The sequence below is a fragment of the Mustela lutreola genome, chromosome 7 (assembly GCF_030435805.1).
Source record: "Mustela lutreola isolate mMusLut2 chromosome 7, mMusLut2.pri, whole genome shotgun sequence".
NCBI classification, from domain to species: domain Eukaryota; kingdom Metazoa; phylum Chordata; class Mammalia; order Carnivora; family Mustelidae; genus Mustela; species Mustela lutreola.
This window is the reverse complement of record NC_081296.1, coordinates 150,454,144-150,470,176: the sequence shown is the minus strand read 5'-3', so window position 1 is coordinate 150,470,176 and position 16,033 is coordinate 150,454,144. Positions and strand designations below refer to the sequence as shown.

The following is a 16,033-nucleotide window of genomic DNA, read 5'->3' as shown; positions in this document are numbered from 1 at the left end:
TATCCGCTGTGTGTCACGTCCGTGTCCGCCCACCCCCCCATTCTCCGGCTCTCCTAGCAGGTGCAGAGAACACAGGGACGGCGCCTAGCCTCTCCACACCCATCACTCCCCAGACAGATGCAGATTTCTTGTTTCGTTATTTAAATCCACTCTTGCTCCTCTATGACCTCATCACATTCGCTCGCTCAAATAGTGTTGCAACCATCAGCTGAGAAAGGCTGAGAAAGCAGGGTTTACAGAAAATGTGATTTCCGTGTTACAACTAATGTGTACACACCTCTTCACATGCTGTCAAATTATCCCACACTTTTCTACATAAACAGCCATAACTTAATTCTAATAAGTCTCTAGGGGATTTACTAGAATGATCTAGGGTGAACACAGGAAATTTAGGATATGTAGGCTAATTTTTTCTCGATGAAGCTCTTTTTTAAGAACAGAGAGAGAGAGAGGAAAAAAAAAAAACAGAAATACAAGCTTCAATTTCACAACACTCTGCAAAATGAAAGTGAATTTTCAAGTAATTTTTTAAATGAACTAATAGGAGGGGGCCCTCAGTGGCTCAGTCAGTTAAGCATCAGACTCTTGATCTCGGCTCAAGTCTTAATCTCAGGGTCATGAGATCAAGCTCCATGTTGGGCTCCACGCTGGGCATGAAGCCTATTTAAAATAAAAATATATATATTAAATAAAAAATGAACTAACAGGAAGGGAGAATTTATAGGCCCAAAGTTGTACTTGAAAAACTCCTGACAAACAGATGATCAAGGATGCCTGCTGATTAAGTAAATAAAACATACATTTTATTACCATTTTATGAATTACCATTTTATGAATGGGTGCATTCCAAAATTTTATTCATGAATTCTTGGTTGAGAACACAGAATGCATTTTCTCACATAAGACAGAAAACACACAACAGCTGGAGTTTCCACTTTAGCCCACAAGAGCCTGTCTTACGAAGTGTATACAACACACTGCCGACAGCACAGGAATCGAACCACCATACACAACACAGCGAGTTAAAGAGAGCCACAAGTTCTTTGACACTCCTTGCAACAAGAGCTAGACAATGTGTCCCCTCTCCCCACAACTAGGAGCGCCTTGCAGATTCTTGGACCATAGAACAGAGCAGGAATCACGCTGCACCCATCCGTCAGCCGCTTCCACTTCCTCTCCGAAAATCCCCATTGTAGGAGTCCTGGGCTGCCATGTAGGAAGTCCACCCACCCCAGCACAGGGGCCAACTGCAGAGGCCCTGAGGGTACATGGAAAGGGAAGAACCACCAAGCCAGGCCTTCCAACCATCCAGCCATGTTGGATGCCAGATAAATACCAGTGAGTGACCTCGGTCAATGCCACACAGAGCAGAAAAATCACCCAGCTGAACCCTGCCTGATCAACTCACAGGACCATGAGATCTAAAAACAGATTACTGCTGTGTTAGGTCACTGATGCTTAGGACAGTGTTACTCAGCAATCATTACCTGGGACAATCTGTAGCTTTTTTTTTTTTTTTTTTTTTTTAAGATTTTATTTATTTATTTGACAGAGATCACAAGTAGGCAAAGAGAGAAGAAGAGAAGCAGGCTCTCTGATGAGCAGGGAGCCCGATGCGGGGCTCGATCCCAGGACCCCGGGATCATGACCTGAGCCAAAGGCAGAGGCTTTAACCCACTGAGCCACACAGGCGCCCCAATCTGTAGCTTTTTCAGAAAATGGCAAGCACGTCTCTCTCCTGTCCTGGTATTGAGAACAGTGTCCCCTCCTCCATTGTCCTCTGGTAGACAGAGAGTTGCAGTAGTTTGTCAGCCAGGATTTTCCCAAGGATAGGCCATGAAGGGCAGCCGTGCATTGGGAAGCAGGGAGGTATATGGCATGATCATCATCCTGTCTGCTTCAAAATCCTTCTAGAATTTTCCACACACTTCTGAGGACAGGACAGTTTTCAAAATTCTGAAGAAACAGATGTCCAATTAAAATGCAGCTGGTACCCTGATACAAAAGCCAGACAAAGATACCACAAGAAAACTAAAAACCCATATTCCTTATGACTTGGATGTAAAAATCTCAACAAAATATTAGCAAATCGGGGCACCTGGGTGGCTCAGTGGGTTAAGTCTCTGCCTTCAGCTCAGGCCATGATCTCAGGGTCCTGGGATAAAGCTCTGCATGGGGCTCTCTGCTCGGTGGGGAGCCTGCTTCCTCCTCTCTCTGCCTACTTGTGATCTCTGTCAAATAAATAAATAAAATCTTTAAAAAATATATATTAGCAAATCAAATCCAATAAAACATTAAAAGGATGATACACTCTGGAAAAATGAGATTTATCCCAGGAAAGCAAAGGCTGTTCAACATACCAAAATCAATTAATGTAAATATACCACACTCCTAGAATAAGGAGGGGAACCACATAATCACAGAAAGCATTTGACAAAACTCAACATTCTTTCATGGTAAAACACTCAGACAAGCAGGAATTGAAGGGAACTTCCTTAACATGATAAAGGGCATTTATTAAAAAAAGAAAGAAAGAAAAAACCCACACCTAACTTCAAAATCAATGATGAAAGACTGCAAACTTTCTCCTAAGACCAGGAACAAGACAGAGGTATCTGCTTTCACTTCTACTATTCAACACTATAGAAGGAGTAGCCAGAGCAATTAGTCAAGAAAAAGAAAAAAAGGATGTGAGGGCGATCTGGCTGCGACATCTGTCACCCCATTGATCGCCAGGGTTGATGCGGCTGATCTGGCTGGCTAGGCGGGGGTCCCCTTCCTCCCTCACCGCTCCATGTGTGTCCCTCCCGAAGCTGCACGCTCAGTCGAAGAGGACGACCTTCCCCGATAGAGGAGAGGACCGTTCTTCGGTCAAGGGTATACGAGTAGCTGCGCTCCCCTGCTAGAACCTCCAAACAAGCTCTCAAGAAAAAGAAAAAAAAAATTCAAATTGGAAAGAAAGATAAACTATCCCTATTTGCACATGACGTGATTCTATATATAGAAAATCCCAGAAAACTGCCAGAGGTAATAGCCAAATTCAGCAAAGTCTGGGTGTATGATCACCACACAAAAATCACTTGTGTTTTTATACATTAGCAATGAATAATCTGAAAGAAGACTAAGGAACAACTCCATGTAAAAAATATCCAAAAGAACAAAATATTTAGGAACAACTTTAACCAAGGAGGTGAAAAATTTGTACATTGACATTACAAAATCTTGCTAAAAGAAATTAAGAATGTAAATAAGTGGTGGGGGCTTCTGGGTGGCTCAGTGGGTTAAAGCCTCTGCCTTTGGCTCAGGTCATGGTCCTGGGGTCTTAGGATCAAGCCCTGCATCGGGCTCTCTGCTCAGTGGGGAGCCTGCTTCCCCCTCTCTCTCTGTCTGCCTCTCTGCCTACTTGTGATCTCTGTCTGTCAAATAAATAAATAAAATCTTTAAAAAAATGTAAATAAATGGAAAGATACTCCACAGTCATGGATCTGGAGACTTAGTTATTGTTACGGCAACTCCCCAAAGCAGATTCAATTCAATCCTGATCAAAATTCTAGTGATCTTTTTTTGCAGAAAGAGAAAAACTGATCCTCAAATTAATATGAAGCTACAAGAGGTCCCAAGTAGTCAAAACAATATTGAAAAAGAAAAATAGGGCGCCTGGGTGGCTCAGTGGGTTAAGCCGCTGCCTTCAGCTCAGGTCATGATCTCGGGGTCCTGGGATCGAGTCCCGCATCGGGTTCTCTGCTCGGCAGGGAGCCTGCTTCCCTCTCTCTCTCTCTGCCTGCCTCTCCATCTACTTGTGATTTCTCTCTGTCAAATAAATAAATAAAATCTTAAAAGAAAAAAAAATAAAATATTAAAAAAAAAGAAAAAGAAAAAGAAAGTGGAAAGACTCAATACTTCTCATACTACCTCAAAAGTTTCTACAAAGCTACAGTAATTCAAAAAGTGTGCCACTGGCACAAGAACAGTCATACAGATCAAGAGAGCAGAGCTGAGAGTACAAAAAATAAATTCAAAGATCTATGGCCAACTGATTTCCAACAAGGGTGCCATGACCATCCAATGGAGAAAAGAACAGTCCCTTCAACAAATGGTGCTGGGACAAGTGTATAACCACATCCAAAAGAATGAAGTGGGCCTCCTAGCTCACCCCATATATAAAAATTAACTCAAGGGGCGCCTGTGTGATTCAGTGGGTTAAAGCCTCAGCCTTTGCCTTGGGTCGTGATCCCAGGGTCCTGGGATGGAGCCCTGCATTGGGCTCTCTGCTCGACAGCAAGTCTGCTTTCCCCTCTCTCTCTCTGCCTGCCTCTCTGCCTACTTGCGCTGTCAAAGAAATAAATAAAACCTTAAAAAAAATTAACTCAAAATGGATCAAAGACCTAAATGTAAGAGCTAAAGCTATAAAATACAGGGATAAATCTTCATGACTTCAGATTTGGAACAGATTCTCAGATTTGATACCAAAAGCACAAGCAACAAAAAGAAAAAATAATAATAAATTGGACTTTATCAGAATTAAGAACTTTTGTGCATCAAAGGGCATTATATTAAGCATGTGAAAAAAAAACCCTACAGAATGGAAGAAAATATTTGTCGACCACATACTTAATAAGGGTTTAGTATCTAAAATATATAAAGAATTCATCCAACAACAAAAAGATAAACAAACCAACTAAACATGGGAAGAGGGTCTGAATAGACATGATTCCAAAAAAAGACACACAATCACAAGATGTTCAATTATCACTGGCCATTAAGGAAACACAAAATTATAATGAAAATACCATTTTGCAACCACTAAAATAGCTTATGTACATATATATGCACACACATACATGCATATATTCATACATAAATGTTGGCAAAGATATACAGAAATTGGAACCTAGTACATTGTTTGCAGGAATAAGATAAACACAGAATTACCGTACGACCCAGGAATCCCATTTCCTACGTTTTTTTTATACAAGAGAAATGAAACTACATGTCTACACAGAAACCTGAACACATTATTCCTAATAGCTAAGTGGGGAAAGCATCCCAAATGGCCATCAGTGGATGAATGGATAAATTATTTGTGGTATGCACATGCACAATAGAATATTATTCAGCCATAAAAAAGGAACAGAATACTTATACATGCTACAATTTAGCTGTACCTCAAAAACATTACACTAACTGAAAGAAGCTAGACATAAAAAATCACATGTTGGGGGCGCCTGGGTGACTCAGTGGGTTAAGCCGCTGCCTTCGGCTCAGGTCATGATCTCAGGGTCCTGGGATCGAGTCCCGCATCGGGCTCTCTGCTCAGCGGGGAGCCTGCTTCCTCCTCTCTCTCTCTGCCTGCCTCTCTGCCTACTTGTCATCTCTCTCTGTCAAATAAATAAATAAAATCTTAAAAAAAAAAATCACTTGTTGTATGATCCCTTTTATATGAAATGTCCAGAAAAGGCAAATCCATAGAGACGGAAAGCAGATTAGAGGCTACCAGGGGTTGGGAGGAAAAGAGCATGGGGAATGATTACTTAGTGAGCTTGAGGACTGTTTACGGGGTGATGGAAAGTGCTGAAACTAAAGCAAGCTGGTGGTTGTACAACACCGTGAATACACTAACTACTGAACTGCATGCTTAACTGGTTAATTGCATGTTATGTGAATAACATGAAAAACTCAATGAAAGAAAATGTAGTTAGACTATAGTATATTGATTCATCCATACAAATACTTGAACACCTACCACACACCAGGCACTTCCCAAGTACGTGGGTTAAGATGGTAAACAAAACTTCTGTGCTAAAAATTTATTTTTTAAAGCCTTTATGTATTTATTTGATAGGGAGAGACAAGTTAGAGAGGGAGCACAAGCAGGAGGAGTGGGAGAGAGAGAAGCAGGCTCCCCGTCAACCAGGGAGCCTGATGTGGGCTTCAATCCCAGGACCCTGCGACCATGACCGTAGTCAAAGGCAAACACCCAACGACTAAGTCACCCAGGTGCCCTTCTGCTATGAATTTAAAAAGTAAGGTAAGAGACTAGAGAGTGACAGCTTGGACTATTTTAACTCTGTTAAGAGAAGACCTCCTGGAAGAAGTGTTCATTTGAACAGAGACTAGAATGAACTGAATGAAATGAAATGTTATTCTGCTAAATAATAATATACTAAAATACAAATATTATCAAAATCATCACATGCAAAAATTCTTTTTCTAAAAATAATTTTACTCTTGGGGCGCCTTGGTGGCTCAGTGGGTTAAAGCCTCTGCCTTTAGTCAGGTCATGATCTCAGGGTCCTGGGATCGAGCCCCCCATCGGGCTCTCTGCCCAGCGGGGAGCCTGCATCCCCCTCTCTCTCTGCCTGCTTCTCTGCTTACTTGTGATCTGTCAAATAAATAAATTTTTAAAAATCTTCAAAAATAATTTTATTCTTTATTACAAATAATTTTTATAGCCATTGGAATATATATATATACACACACACACATACATATACTGCTTCTACAGTTTCCTTGCAGGACAGCTCTCAGGACCAAGCCATACTCCCAAGAGAGCCTGTCATTCATCTTTTTTTTTTTTTTTAAAGATTTTATTTATTTGGCAGAGAGAGATCACAAGTAGGCAGAGAGGCAGGCAGAGAGAGAGGAAGGGAAGCAAGCCCCCTGCTGAGCAGAGAGCCTGATGTGGGACTCGATGCCAGGACCCTGAGATCATGACCTGAGCCGAAGGCAGCGTCTTAACCCACTGAGCCACCCAGGCGCCCCCCTGTCATTCATCTTGCTAACAAGGCATGTTTTCCTTTTGGGAAATCACTCAGGAAGCAAAGAGGGAGAGGAATTACCACTTATGATATGCTAGGTTCTCACATTCACTCATATTTTCACATTTATTCCTCACAACTACCTTTTCATCAATGAGAAAAATTGAGGTTCAGAAAGGGTAAGTAACATACCATCGTAGTTAGCTAAAGGAAGGACCAGAATTTAAATTGAGTCTGATTTCAAACCCATACTCATTTCATACATAAATTTGTCTCATTTTGGGGCACCTGGGTGGCTCAGAGGGTTAAACCTCTGCCTTCGGCTTGGGTCATGGTCTCAGGGTCCTGGGATCGAGCCCTGCGCCTGGCTTGCATCGGGCTTTCTGCTTGGCGGGGAGCCTGCTCCCCTCTCTCTTGCTGCTTGCCTCTGTCTACTTGTGATCTCTGTCAAATAAATAAATGAAATCTTTAAAAAAAAATTTTTTTGGTCGAATTTTTACTGAGCACATCTTAGGCCAAACTGAAAATATGATGACGTGCCATGTCTTTGAGGAGCTTGTCATCTCAACACTAGAGACCCATCCAAGATGTACCAGAACATTCCTTGGTCTAAAGAAGGCAGAGCAGGCTCCAGAATCATGAGGTCTTTGCTCTCCAATGCCATGGCATGTACCCACAAAGTCCAACTCAGGTTAAGAAGTAAGGAATCCGGGGCACCTGGGTGGCTCAGTGAGTTAAAGCCTCTGCCTTTGGCTCAGGTCATAATCTCGGGGTCTTGGGATCCAACCCCACATCGGGCTCTCTGCTCGGCTGGGAGCCTGCTTCCTCCTTTCTCTCCGCCTGCCTCTCTGCCTACTTGTGATCTCTCTCTGTCAAATAAATAAATAAAATCTTTAAAAATAAATAAATAAAGAAGAAGAAGAAGTAAGGAACCTACCCTCTACCACTCCAAACCTGACTCGCAGCCTCGGAGTCCAGCCCCTTGCCGGGATTCACTACCCTTCCTGGAGTACCGATGGCTATGCAACAAGCCTCCTCCCCTCAACCCAGCCATCACCATCTGCTGCCCCCCCCCCACAGTTCTGTGTTCAAAACTGCACAGCAGTTCTAGCAGAAAAGCCACATAAAATCTTCCCCAAAATGCTCAACAACATCATTTCCTCGCTAAATCTGGAGAAGGCTTCCTTGCCTTTAACTTATATTCCCGTAAGTCATTTGTAGCTATAATTACATTCCAGATGCAGAAATGCGACGGTGCTGGGCTGCGACCATTAAGCTCTCTACAGAGTGACCAGGCCTCGGGGACTTGTTCACTGCTAACAAGCTAATGCTTGTGAAATTGTATAAAGAGATAACGACTAAATACTATCATTATTACTAGACTACCAGTTTAAATGTAAATTAAGAGAGGGAAAGGGGAAAGAAAACACATTAGTAAATCAGGTTTGGGATTGCTACTCAGCAAGATGTAAACATCTGAACCGCAAGGGTAAAGAACGTCCTAACGGAATTTGTTAAAGGATGTTGAATGCAATGTTGCTGCCGTAAGGAAAAAACTCAGAACAGAAAGGAGTGGAGGGAATACCGGCTAGAAAAATAAGTCGATACAAGGAGAACAGATGTTAAAGGAAAGTAAAGGCTGCATGTGAAAAATATATGCTGGAGAAATACACAATTTCTTTAAAAAGCACTACATAGCAGCAAAACTAAAACACTAGAATCAAAAAACAAAATTAAAAACAAAATCCAAAACTGGATTATAATTCAGCTTAAACTAACCACACAGCACAGTAATGAAAACACAAACTCTAGAGTCCAGTGGGCCTACTGCCCTTCATTTTTCTCATCTATAAAATGGGAATGATTCTTACTTCAAAAGTCAGGTTGGCACAGAGGCGGCCCCCACGGCAGCCACTTCCCTGTTCCCGAGCATCCCTGAAGCACAGCCATGGGGCACAGCTTCAGACTGATGGGTCCTTCTGACATGCAACTCTTCCAGCCAATGCTTCTCCTCTTCTGCAAGCTTTAGCTCATGCTTGTCCTCCCCAGAAAATACCTCTGAATCCCCCAGAAAGTTACACGGCACCCCATGCTTCCTCAGAACCTCTGGTCTAGGAGCGCCTGGGTGGCTCAGTTGGTTGAGCAGTAGCCTTCAGCTCGGGTCATGATTCCAGGGTCGTGGGGTCGGGCCCCGCATCGGGCTCCCTGCTTGGCGGAGAGCCTGCTTCTCTCTCTCCCTCTGCCTGCTGCTCTGCTTACTTGCTCTCTCTCTCTCTCTCCCCCCATCAAACAGACAAATAAAATCTTTAATCCATCAACAGATGAATGGATCAAGAAGATGTGGTATATATACACAATGGAATACTATGCAGCCATCAAAAGAAATGAATTCTTGCCATTTGCGACAACATGGATGGAACTAGAGCGTATCATGCTTAGCAAAATAAGTCAAGCAGAGAAAGACAACTATCATATGATCTCCCTGATATGAGGAAGTGGTGATGCAACATGGGGGGTTAAGTGGGTAGGAGAAGAATCAATGAAACAAGATGGGATTGGGAGGGAGACAAACCATAAGTGACTCTTAATCTTACAAAATAAACTGAGGGTTGCTGGGGGGAAGGGGGTTGGGAGAAGGGGGGGTGGGGTTATGGACATTGGGGAGGGTATGTGCTTTGGTGAGTGCTGTAAAGTGTGTAAACCTGGCGATTCACAGACCTGTACCCCTGGGGATAAAAATACATGTTTATTAAAAAAATAAAATAAAATAAAAAATTAAAATAAATAAATAATAAAAAATAAAATTAAATTAAAAAAAGAACCTCTGATCTACCCTCACAGCACCTACCACACCGTGCCATAACCCACAGGCTTTCTGGCTCGTCACCTTCCAGAAGCTCCTTGAGGATGGCCATCATACAGCAACCCGACTGTTCGCCTTTGACATCTAGCACAGCTCCTGACTAAGCTCTCAAAAAATGTGTGTTGATCAAATAATTGCCAACTCTCCTAAATTGGGGTAGAGGCCAAGCAGCTTCCCTGGGGCAAATCTTGACAAATGAAGAACGTAAAGAAAAAACTCTAGTCTGGGTGAACAGTCCATGCTTTGCCTGACTTGGAACAGTCACTAACCCCAAAACTCCAAGCCTCCCATATAAAAAGATGGAATTCAATTAGAAAGTCTCTATGGTCCCTACCATAGGCGAGGACATATTATGTTCATATTTTAAGATCTTAACATTTTTATTTTACTACATCTTAATTACCTATGAATTAGTAGTTATTGTTATGAAAATTAACATCAGGGGCACCTGGGTGGCTCAGTCAGTTAAACACAACTCTTGATTTCACCTCAGGTCATGATCTCAGGGTCATGAGATCAAGCCCTGCATCAGGCTCTGCACAGGGGTGGCGGTGGGGGCAGGGAGAAGCCTGCTGAAGATTCTCTCTCTTCTCTCTCTCCCCCTCCCTCTCTAAAAAAAAAAAAAAGAAAAGAAAAATTAACATCAGTAGAATGCTTTATTGTCCATTTCACTAATAACAAGCATATGATGTGCATGATGCTTTCTACCCCATTTTATAGATGGATAAACCTATGCAGAGAGAACCAACAGCCTGCCCAAGTACAGAGGGTGGGACTGGCATTCAGATGCTCCCCTTCTCAAGCTGGGGAATGGACAGCTCCAGGGACACATGGTAGGGTGACAAGGGAGCCCTCAGGGATCTTAGGGGAGCTAAGGACAAACAAAATGCAGTTTTTGGAGAATTAATAGTACTCAAAAATTTGGGAGACAAAGTGTGTTTATATTTTTTAAAAATCAGACACATTATTGGGTACAGCATAAAATCTGTATTAAAACTTAAGATAAAGGGGTGCCCTGCTGGGTCAATCACCAACTATGTGACTCTTAAGCTCAGGGCCATGAGTTGAAGCCCCACGGTGGGTATAGAGATGACTTAAAAAATAAAAGATAAACCTTTTTAAAAAATTAAAGCTAAACTTAACAGGCCTAGACTCCCATTAAGGGCCTGAGACATACTACGCTAAAGCCATGCTATGCCCTTTCTCAGAGAAATGCCATCTGAAATCTGAACACTTAATTTGCCCTATAATAATGTCTCAAACATCAGGCTGTATTAATCCAAAAAGGACAGAATTTAATTTCTACAATAAAGTTGTTTCTTCAGGGCATTACTGAGCAGAGAAAGCCAAGAACTAGTATCCCCATTCTTTCTTTCTAAGTCATTAAAAGCACCTAGGGACGTTACAATGTCAAATGAAGTCTCCCATCATACAGGCCTCTTAATGCAACCAACCAGGGAGCTAAGCCTGCCGGAACGGGGGTGGGGTGCGCGCCGGTGGGCACAGTCAAGGGAGGCAGCTACAAGGCACACCCGATGTTAGGCACACATGCAGATGTTAGCAGCCAAACCACACGGAATTACTGTGTGGGCATCTGGTGTGTCTCTTGGCTCAGCCAAACTTGCAGCTCTGGACAAACACTGACAGGAGAGGCCTAATGGGTACCTCATTACCTCCGGTGTATGCAGGCCTCCTACTGGGCATTAACCTTCCAGAGTACAAAGCCAGTCTCTGAAAACCTTCACTATAACCATCATGACTCCTGAAGATTCATGTTTTAACACTCTGATACTACTACTGTCCTCAGATTTTATTATCCTACTTGGTTAATCAATTTAGCTTTTCTCTCCACTTAAGGAACCAAGTTTCCAATAAACATGCTTTTGGGTTTTGCTATAGAGTCAGTGTTTAAATTAGAAAGGAAATCACAGTATCAGAATAGCAGGTCTGATAACCTTGGGAGAACAGCCTCATAAAAATTTATCTAATCACCTCCATTTAAAAAAAAAAAACACACAAGTTTAAATCAGCACAGAACAAGCCCTAGAAAAACGTAAATCATGAAATGAAATTGTAGGACCCGGTTTTTTTATTTCTTGAGAATTAAAGAGATTTAGGTCTTTCAACACAGATGATGGGGCAGTAGGTTGGTGAGCGTTGGGGGGAGGGTCCGGAGGAACGATGCTTTTTATTCACATTTACACCCCTCCCTGACCACCACTCTTGGAGACTCCCTGCCTACGATGGAAACAGTAGACACAGCGGTGTGCCGCCAGCCCGCTGCTCTGCTCCCCAGTGCAGGCTGGCCTCCTGGCAGCGGCATACGCTTGACCCACTTGAGCTCCTGGTTAAGCTCTAGAGGACAGCACACAAAACATCGCAACTGGAAATCCACTGCCCAGCGGCATCACCAGCACTGTGTCTAACTGGCAAGAAATGAAAAAGGGCAGCAAATTGTCAGATCTCATCTCACGAAAACACAGGGTGGGTAGGGAGACATTCTCTCTCTACATTTCTAAGGGTCCTGCAAGAGGCCCAACAGCCGCCCAGCGCCTTCCCCAACTACCCCAGCCAGCCAGAAAGAAGCTTGTTCCCCTTTGCTGAATTCCCACCATACTTCCAGTCTTCCACGCAATCCACTAATTCACTTTAGCCGACGACTACTCAGTTTCTTCCTGGTGGGTCCTCCCTCTCCAGCTGAGGGTCAGTTCCCTCCAGGGCAAGGTGGTAAATTTCCACTTTCCCCACTCTTCTGCCCACAAGCTTTAGTCCTGGTGCTGTCAGTCCAATACCCGTGGTTTTGGGCATCTCCCTTCCTGGCACACAGGGGCAGACTTCTGCAGACCATGCCGTTAAAGGCAGGCGCTGTATCTCACTCATCCTAGCTCTGTTAACAAGAATATTATGGGAACTTGAGGCACATTAAGTGAACATTAAGTTAAATGAGAAAAAGATTCCCAACTCCCGGTTAATGATCCACTTATCTCGAGGAATATAGAATTCAGCAAGAGATTCCCACCTGATTTTTGGAGCTGTGAGAAACCCACAGTCACCTACATTTACTACCTGCCAGCCTCAGCCCAAGGTGTCTGCACAGCGAGACAACAAATTTTAGCCAAAAGAAATTTTACTGCTTAATGATAAAAACCTCACCTCTTCTTCCTAGGTTGGTCAGTCCCCTACCCACTACTCTTCTAGAATATGGTTGTGCAAAACCCAGCCAATCAATAAAGGCTTTTTAAAATGGGAAAGCCGTTTGTATTTTCTAGTTAATTATGAATCATAGATTCTACTCAAGCACACATAGTTTTCTTACATTTTTCCTTTTTGTTCAAAATTACATTTTCTTTTATGTCCATTGACTCCTTTGGACCCAAAGCTTCCAGCTATGATGCAAGCGACACCTCACCCCGTTCACCTCTCTACTGCCCCCCTGCTCTCGGGCATCCGGCCTCTCCCTCAGGCTCTACTCCTCCCACTCAAAACAAACCTAAGCATCACCTCCAGTTAGGCCTCAACTCCCTCTCTCGGGTCACCTTCCAGACCCACTGGCCTCACTTCCTTCTTTCTCACTCAGTAACTCTTTCCAGTTTCTGTCCATATGTGAAGTCAATATTATGACTCTCCCCCCTCACCCAAAAAAATAGTATTTCTTCCTCTACGAACACCTGTAAAAAAGCACACAAGGGGTCCTGACTCTGGAATCAGCACAGGGACCTTGGTCCCCAGATGTCTCCTCTACCAAATAAACAGTTCTTAAACTGACCATGGCACAAAACTCAGCTGTTGCGTAATACTTGATAGTTCAGGTCACTTGCTGTTTGGAGAGTCCTGCTATATGAAGATGAGAAAATAGAGATGGGCAAAATTAATGCAATTTCCTTTATTTGCTCAAGCCAGCCCAGACTTGCAACACCACAGTGCCGGTTTTATCTTTCTTGAAGTACAGCTTTAACATCATGCTCACCCTCAGTTCATTAGCATATCTATCCTGACAATACCCCAGAAAGGCCTCTCTCAGCTTTACACAGAAATAAATAAATAAATAAATAAATAAATAAGGGATTCTAGCCAGAGTGTTTACAGAATCAAAATCCCAAACACAGGGGGAAAGAGCAACAGGCAGCCCAGATGTTTCAGTTAAATGAAGGACTTTCTTCCAGACATGAACCAGAGCAGGAATATTTTGATGGTATTAACAGAAACAACAGATCACTGTAAAATATCTTTACACTGTCCTACTAAGTGAGGCCATCTTAGAGAGTCCAAAATGCATGAACAGAATCCAAGGAAAATAATCGGTCTTCTTTCCCCTCACAGACAAATTCACATGTCTTAAAAAAAAAAAAAAATTGCTGGACTTCTCCCTGTCAGTTCTCTCTGCTCTCCTGGCTTCTGCATTGTGACGGCTGGAACAGATGGCGTCTGGGTGAGACACCTTAATGTCTTAAACCTCATGCATGACAGGGGCTGATCTAAGTAGGGATGCTGGAATCCCAGGTCTGTCCGGATGTCCGCTGTCATGAGCATCTACTCCCAAGAATTCCCGTTCTTATATATTTCCCAGCTTCCACACCAATAACGCTTATTTTGCTTGGTCGAAGAATTTTTCATCTTTAGACTAATCCTAAATATGCATCGCGACAGTCCCAACAGGGTGAAAAGGCACATATCCCCCTTCCACGTGAAAATCGAACGGCGGTGCACTATTGTGCCAGACCCCCTACATATGATGCAGTCTTTTCAACAGGCCATTTTCAAGGATAGGAAAGACACGCGAAGATTTTAGCACCGACAGACGGTCCACCACGTCATCTCTCTAAATAAAGGTTTTACAGAAACCGAGATGATTACGGAATACGTTTCCCAAAGCTTCAGCAGTGTGTGTATTCACGACAAATGCCAGGGGGGAAAAAAGAAAAAGAATTATGGCTCCTCCTCGGTCGTATGCTGTGAATGTAAATGAAGAGGCAGTAAGATAACGCTACTCAGCACTGCCTTTATGACTCCACAAAAATAAATGACCGCACACGCACACGCGCGCGCACACACACACACACACCCGCATCTCCGTCCGAAATCTGATTCAGCGCTTAATAGGAAAAACGTGAAACACAACCGTTTCCCTCCACGGCCCACGATCCGGACGGCTCTTGAATTCCCAGGCACGTCCACGGCCGTCCGTCCACTTCCATGTTGAGGCTGCGTTTCAGACCGAGGGCAGAGAAGGTGCCACACGCAACCCTCCCTACAGGTCCAGGTACTAAACACACGTCCCCAGACGGGGTGACAGTGTGAAAACGTGGCAAAGCGTACGTGAGCGAGAGCCCGGCGCCTCGGGAGGAAATCTTAAAAGACCGTGGCAGGGGCCATGCCCACCTTCCGCCGCCCGGGAGCCCAGTCCGACCTTTCCTACTCATCGGGGGTGGGATGCGAGCCTGTTGCCCCGAACGGCAGCCCAGGGCGCCCTGCCTTCGAGGCCACTGCAGCGGCCCGCTCGGGGATCCGTCAGAGCTCCGTCTGCAGAGCAATGACTCAGTATAAACTTTTAAATAACGGCTGGAGAAACCCACCCGCCGCCCGCCCCCGGGCGCACGTCCGCGCCTGCGGACCCCCGGGCCCGCGCCCGCCCTCGGCGCGCACACCCCGCCCCGCGGGCGATGCCGGCTCTCCCCACACCCCGCGGGACTCACGCTTCCAAGAGGCCTCGGCGCCCCGTTTCCTGAAAAGCTGCGGGCGTCCCGGCCCGCGGGCCCCGGGCCCGGCCTCGAGGACAAAGTTTTCCGAAGTTGAGGCGCTCGGGGGGCAGGCGGGCCCGGGCGGGGGCGGGGGCGAGGCGGCGCCGCACCGGGCACTCGCCGCCGGGCTCCGGGCCTGCTCCGCCCCGGCCCCGCTCCGGCCCCGGGCCCGCCGGCGCCGCCGCCGCCGCCGCTGGCGCGGGAAGGAGCCGCCGGGGATGGAGCCGCCCGCCCGCCCGCCGCCGCCGCCACGGCCCCTTACCCGCGGTCCGCCCCGCTCGGCCGGCTCAGGGGCGCCGGGCGCGTCCTCCGCCGCGGTCCGCAGCGTCCTGCTCCCCGGGCAGCCCCATGTCGGGGGGCGGGGAAGGGCCGGCGGCCGCCGCCGCCGCCGGCTGGAAAGTCCCTGCTGGGCTGCAACCCCGGCTCGCGCACGCGGCGGCCGCGCCGCGCCGCGCTCCCTCGCGCCCTCACGCACCCTCTCACAGCACTTCCTCTCGCGCGCTGGAAATCCCCGCCGGCCGCCGGCGCGCGCCCTGGCGCGCGCCCGCCCCGCCCCCGCCGCCCGCGCGCGCGTGGGAGCGCAGGAGCCGGCGAGCCGGCCGGGCCCCACGCGCCCGCGGCCCGCGCGGCCCCGCTCCCCCCCCCCGCCCCCGCCTCGCGCGCGCACGCGCCCG

At 45.8% G+C, this 16,033-nt stretch overlaps 1 protein-coding gene across 8 annotated transcripts in view; it reads right to left on the bottom strand.

The window, feature by feature from the left end:
• TRAF3 (TNF receptor associated factor 3) overlaps positions 1–15,828 on the bottom strand; it is a 119,024-nt gene extending 103,196 nt beyond the window's left edge. For 5 of the 8 annotated variants that reach the window (XM_059183194.1, XM_059183191.1, XM_059183197.1 and 2 more), the window contains exon 1: positions 15,622–15,828. The gene's annotated coding sequence lies outside the window, so the exon portion shown is untranslated. Of the gene's footprint in view, positions 1–10,024; positions 10,232–15,314; positions 15,446–15,621 lie in introns of those variants that run through there. The other 3 variants (XM_059183192.1, XM_059183193.1, XM_059183195.1) reach the window with 3 other exon arrangements.
• Between the last annotated feature and the right edge of the window lie 205 nt (positions 15,829–16,033).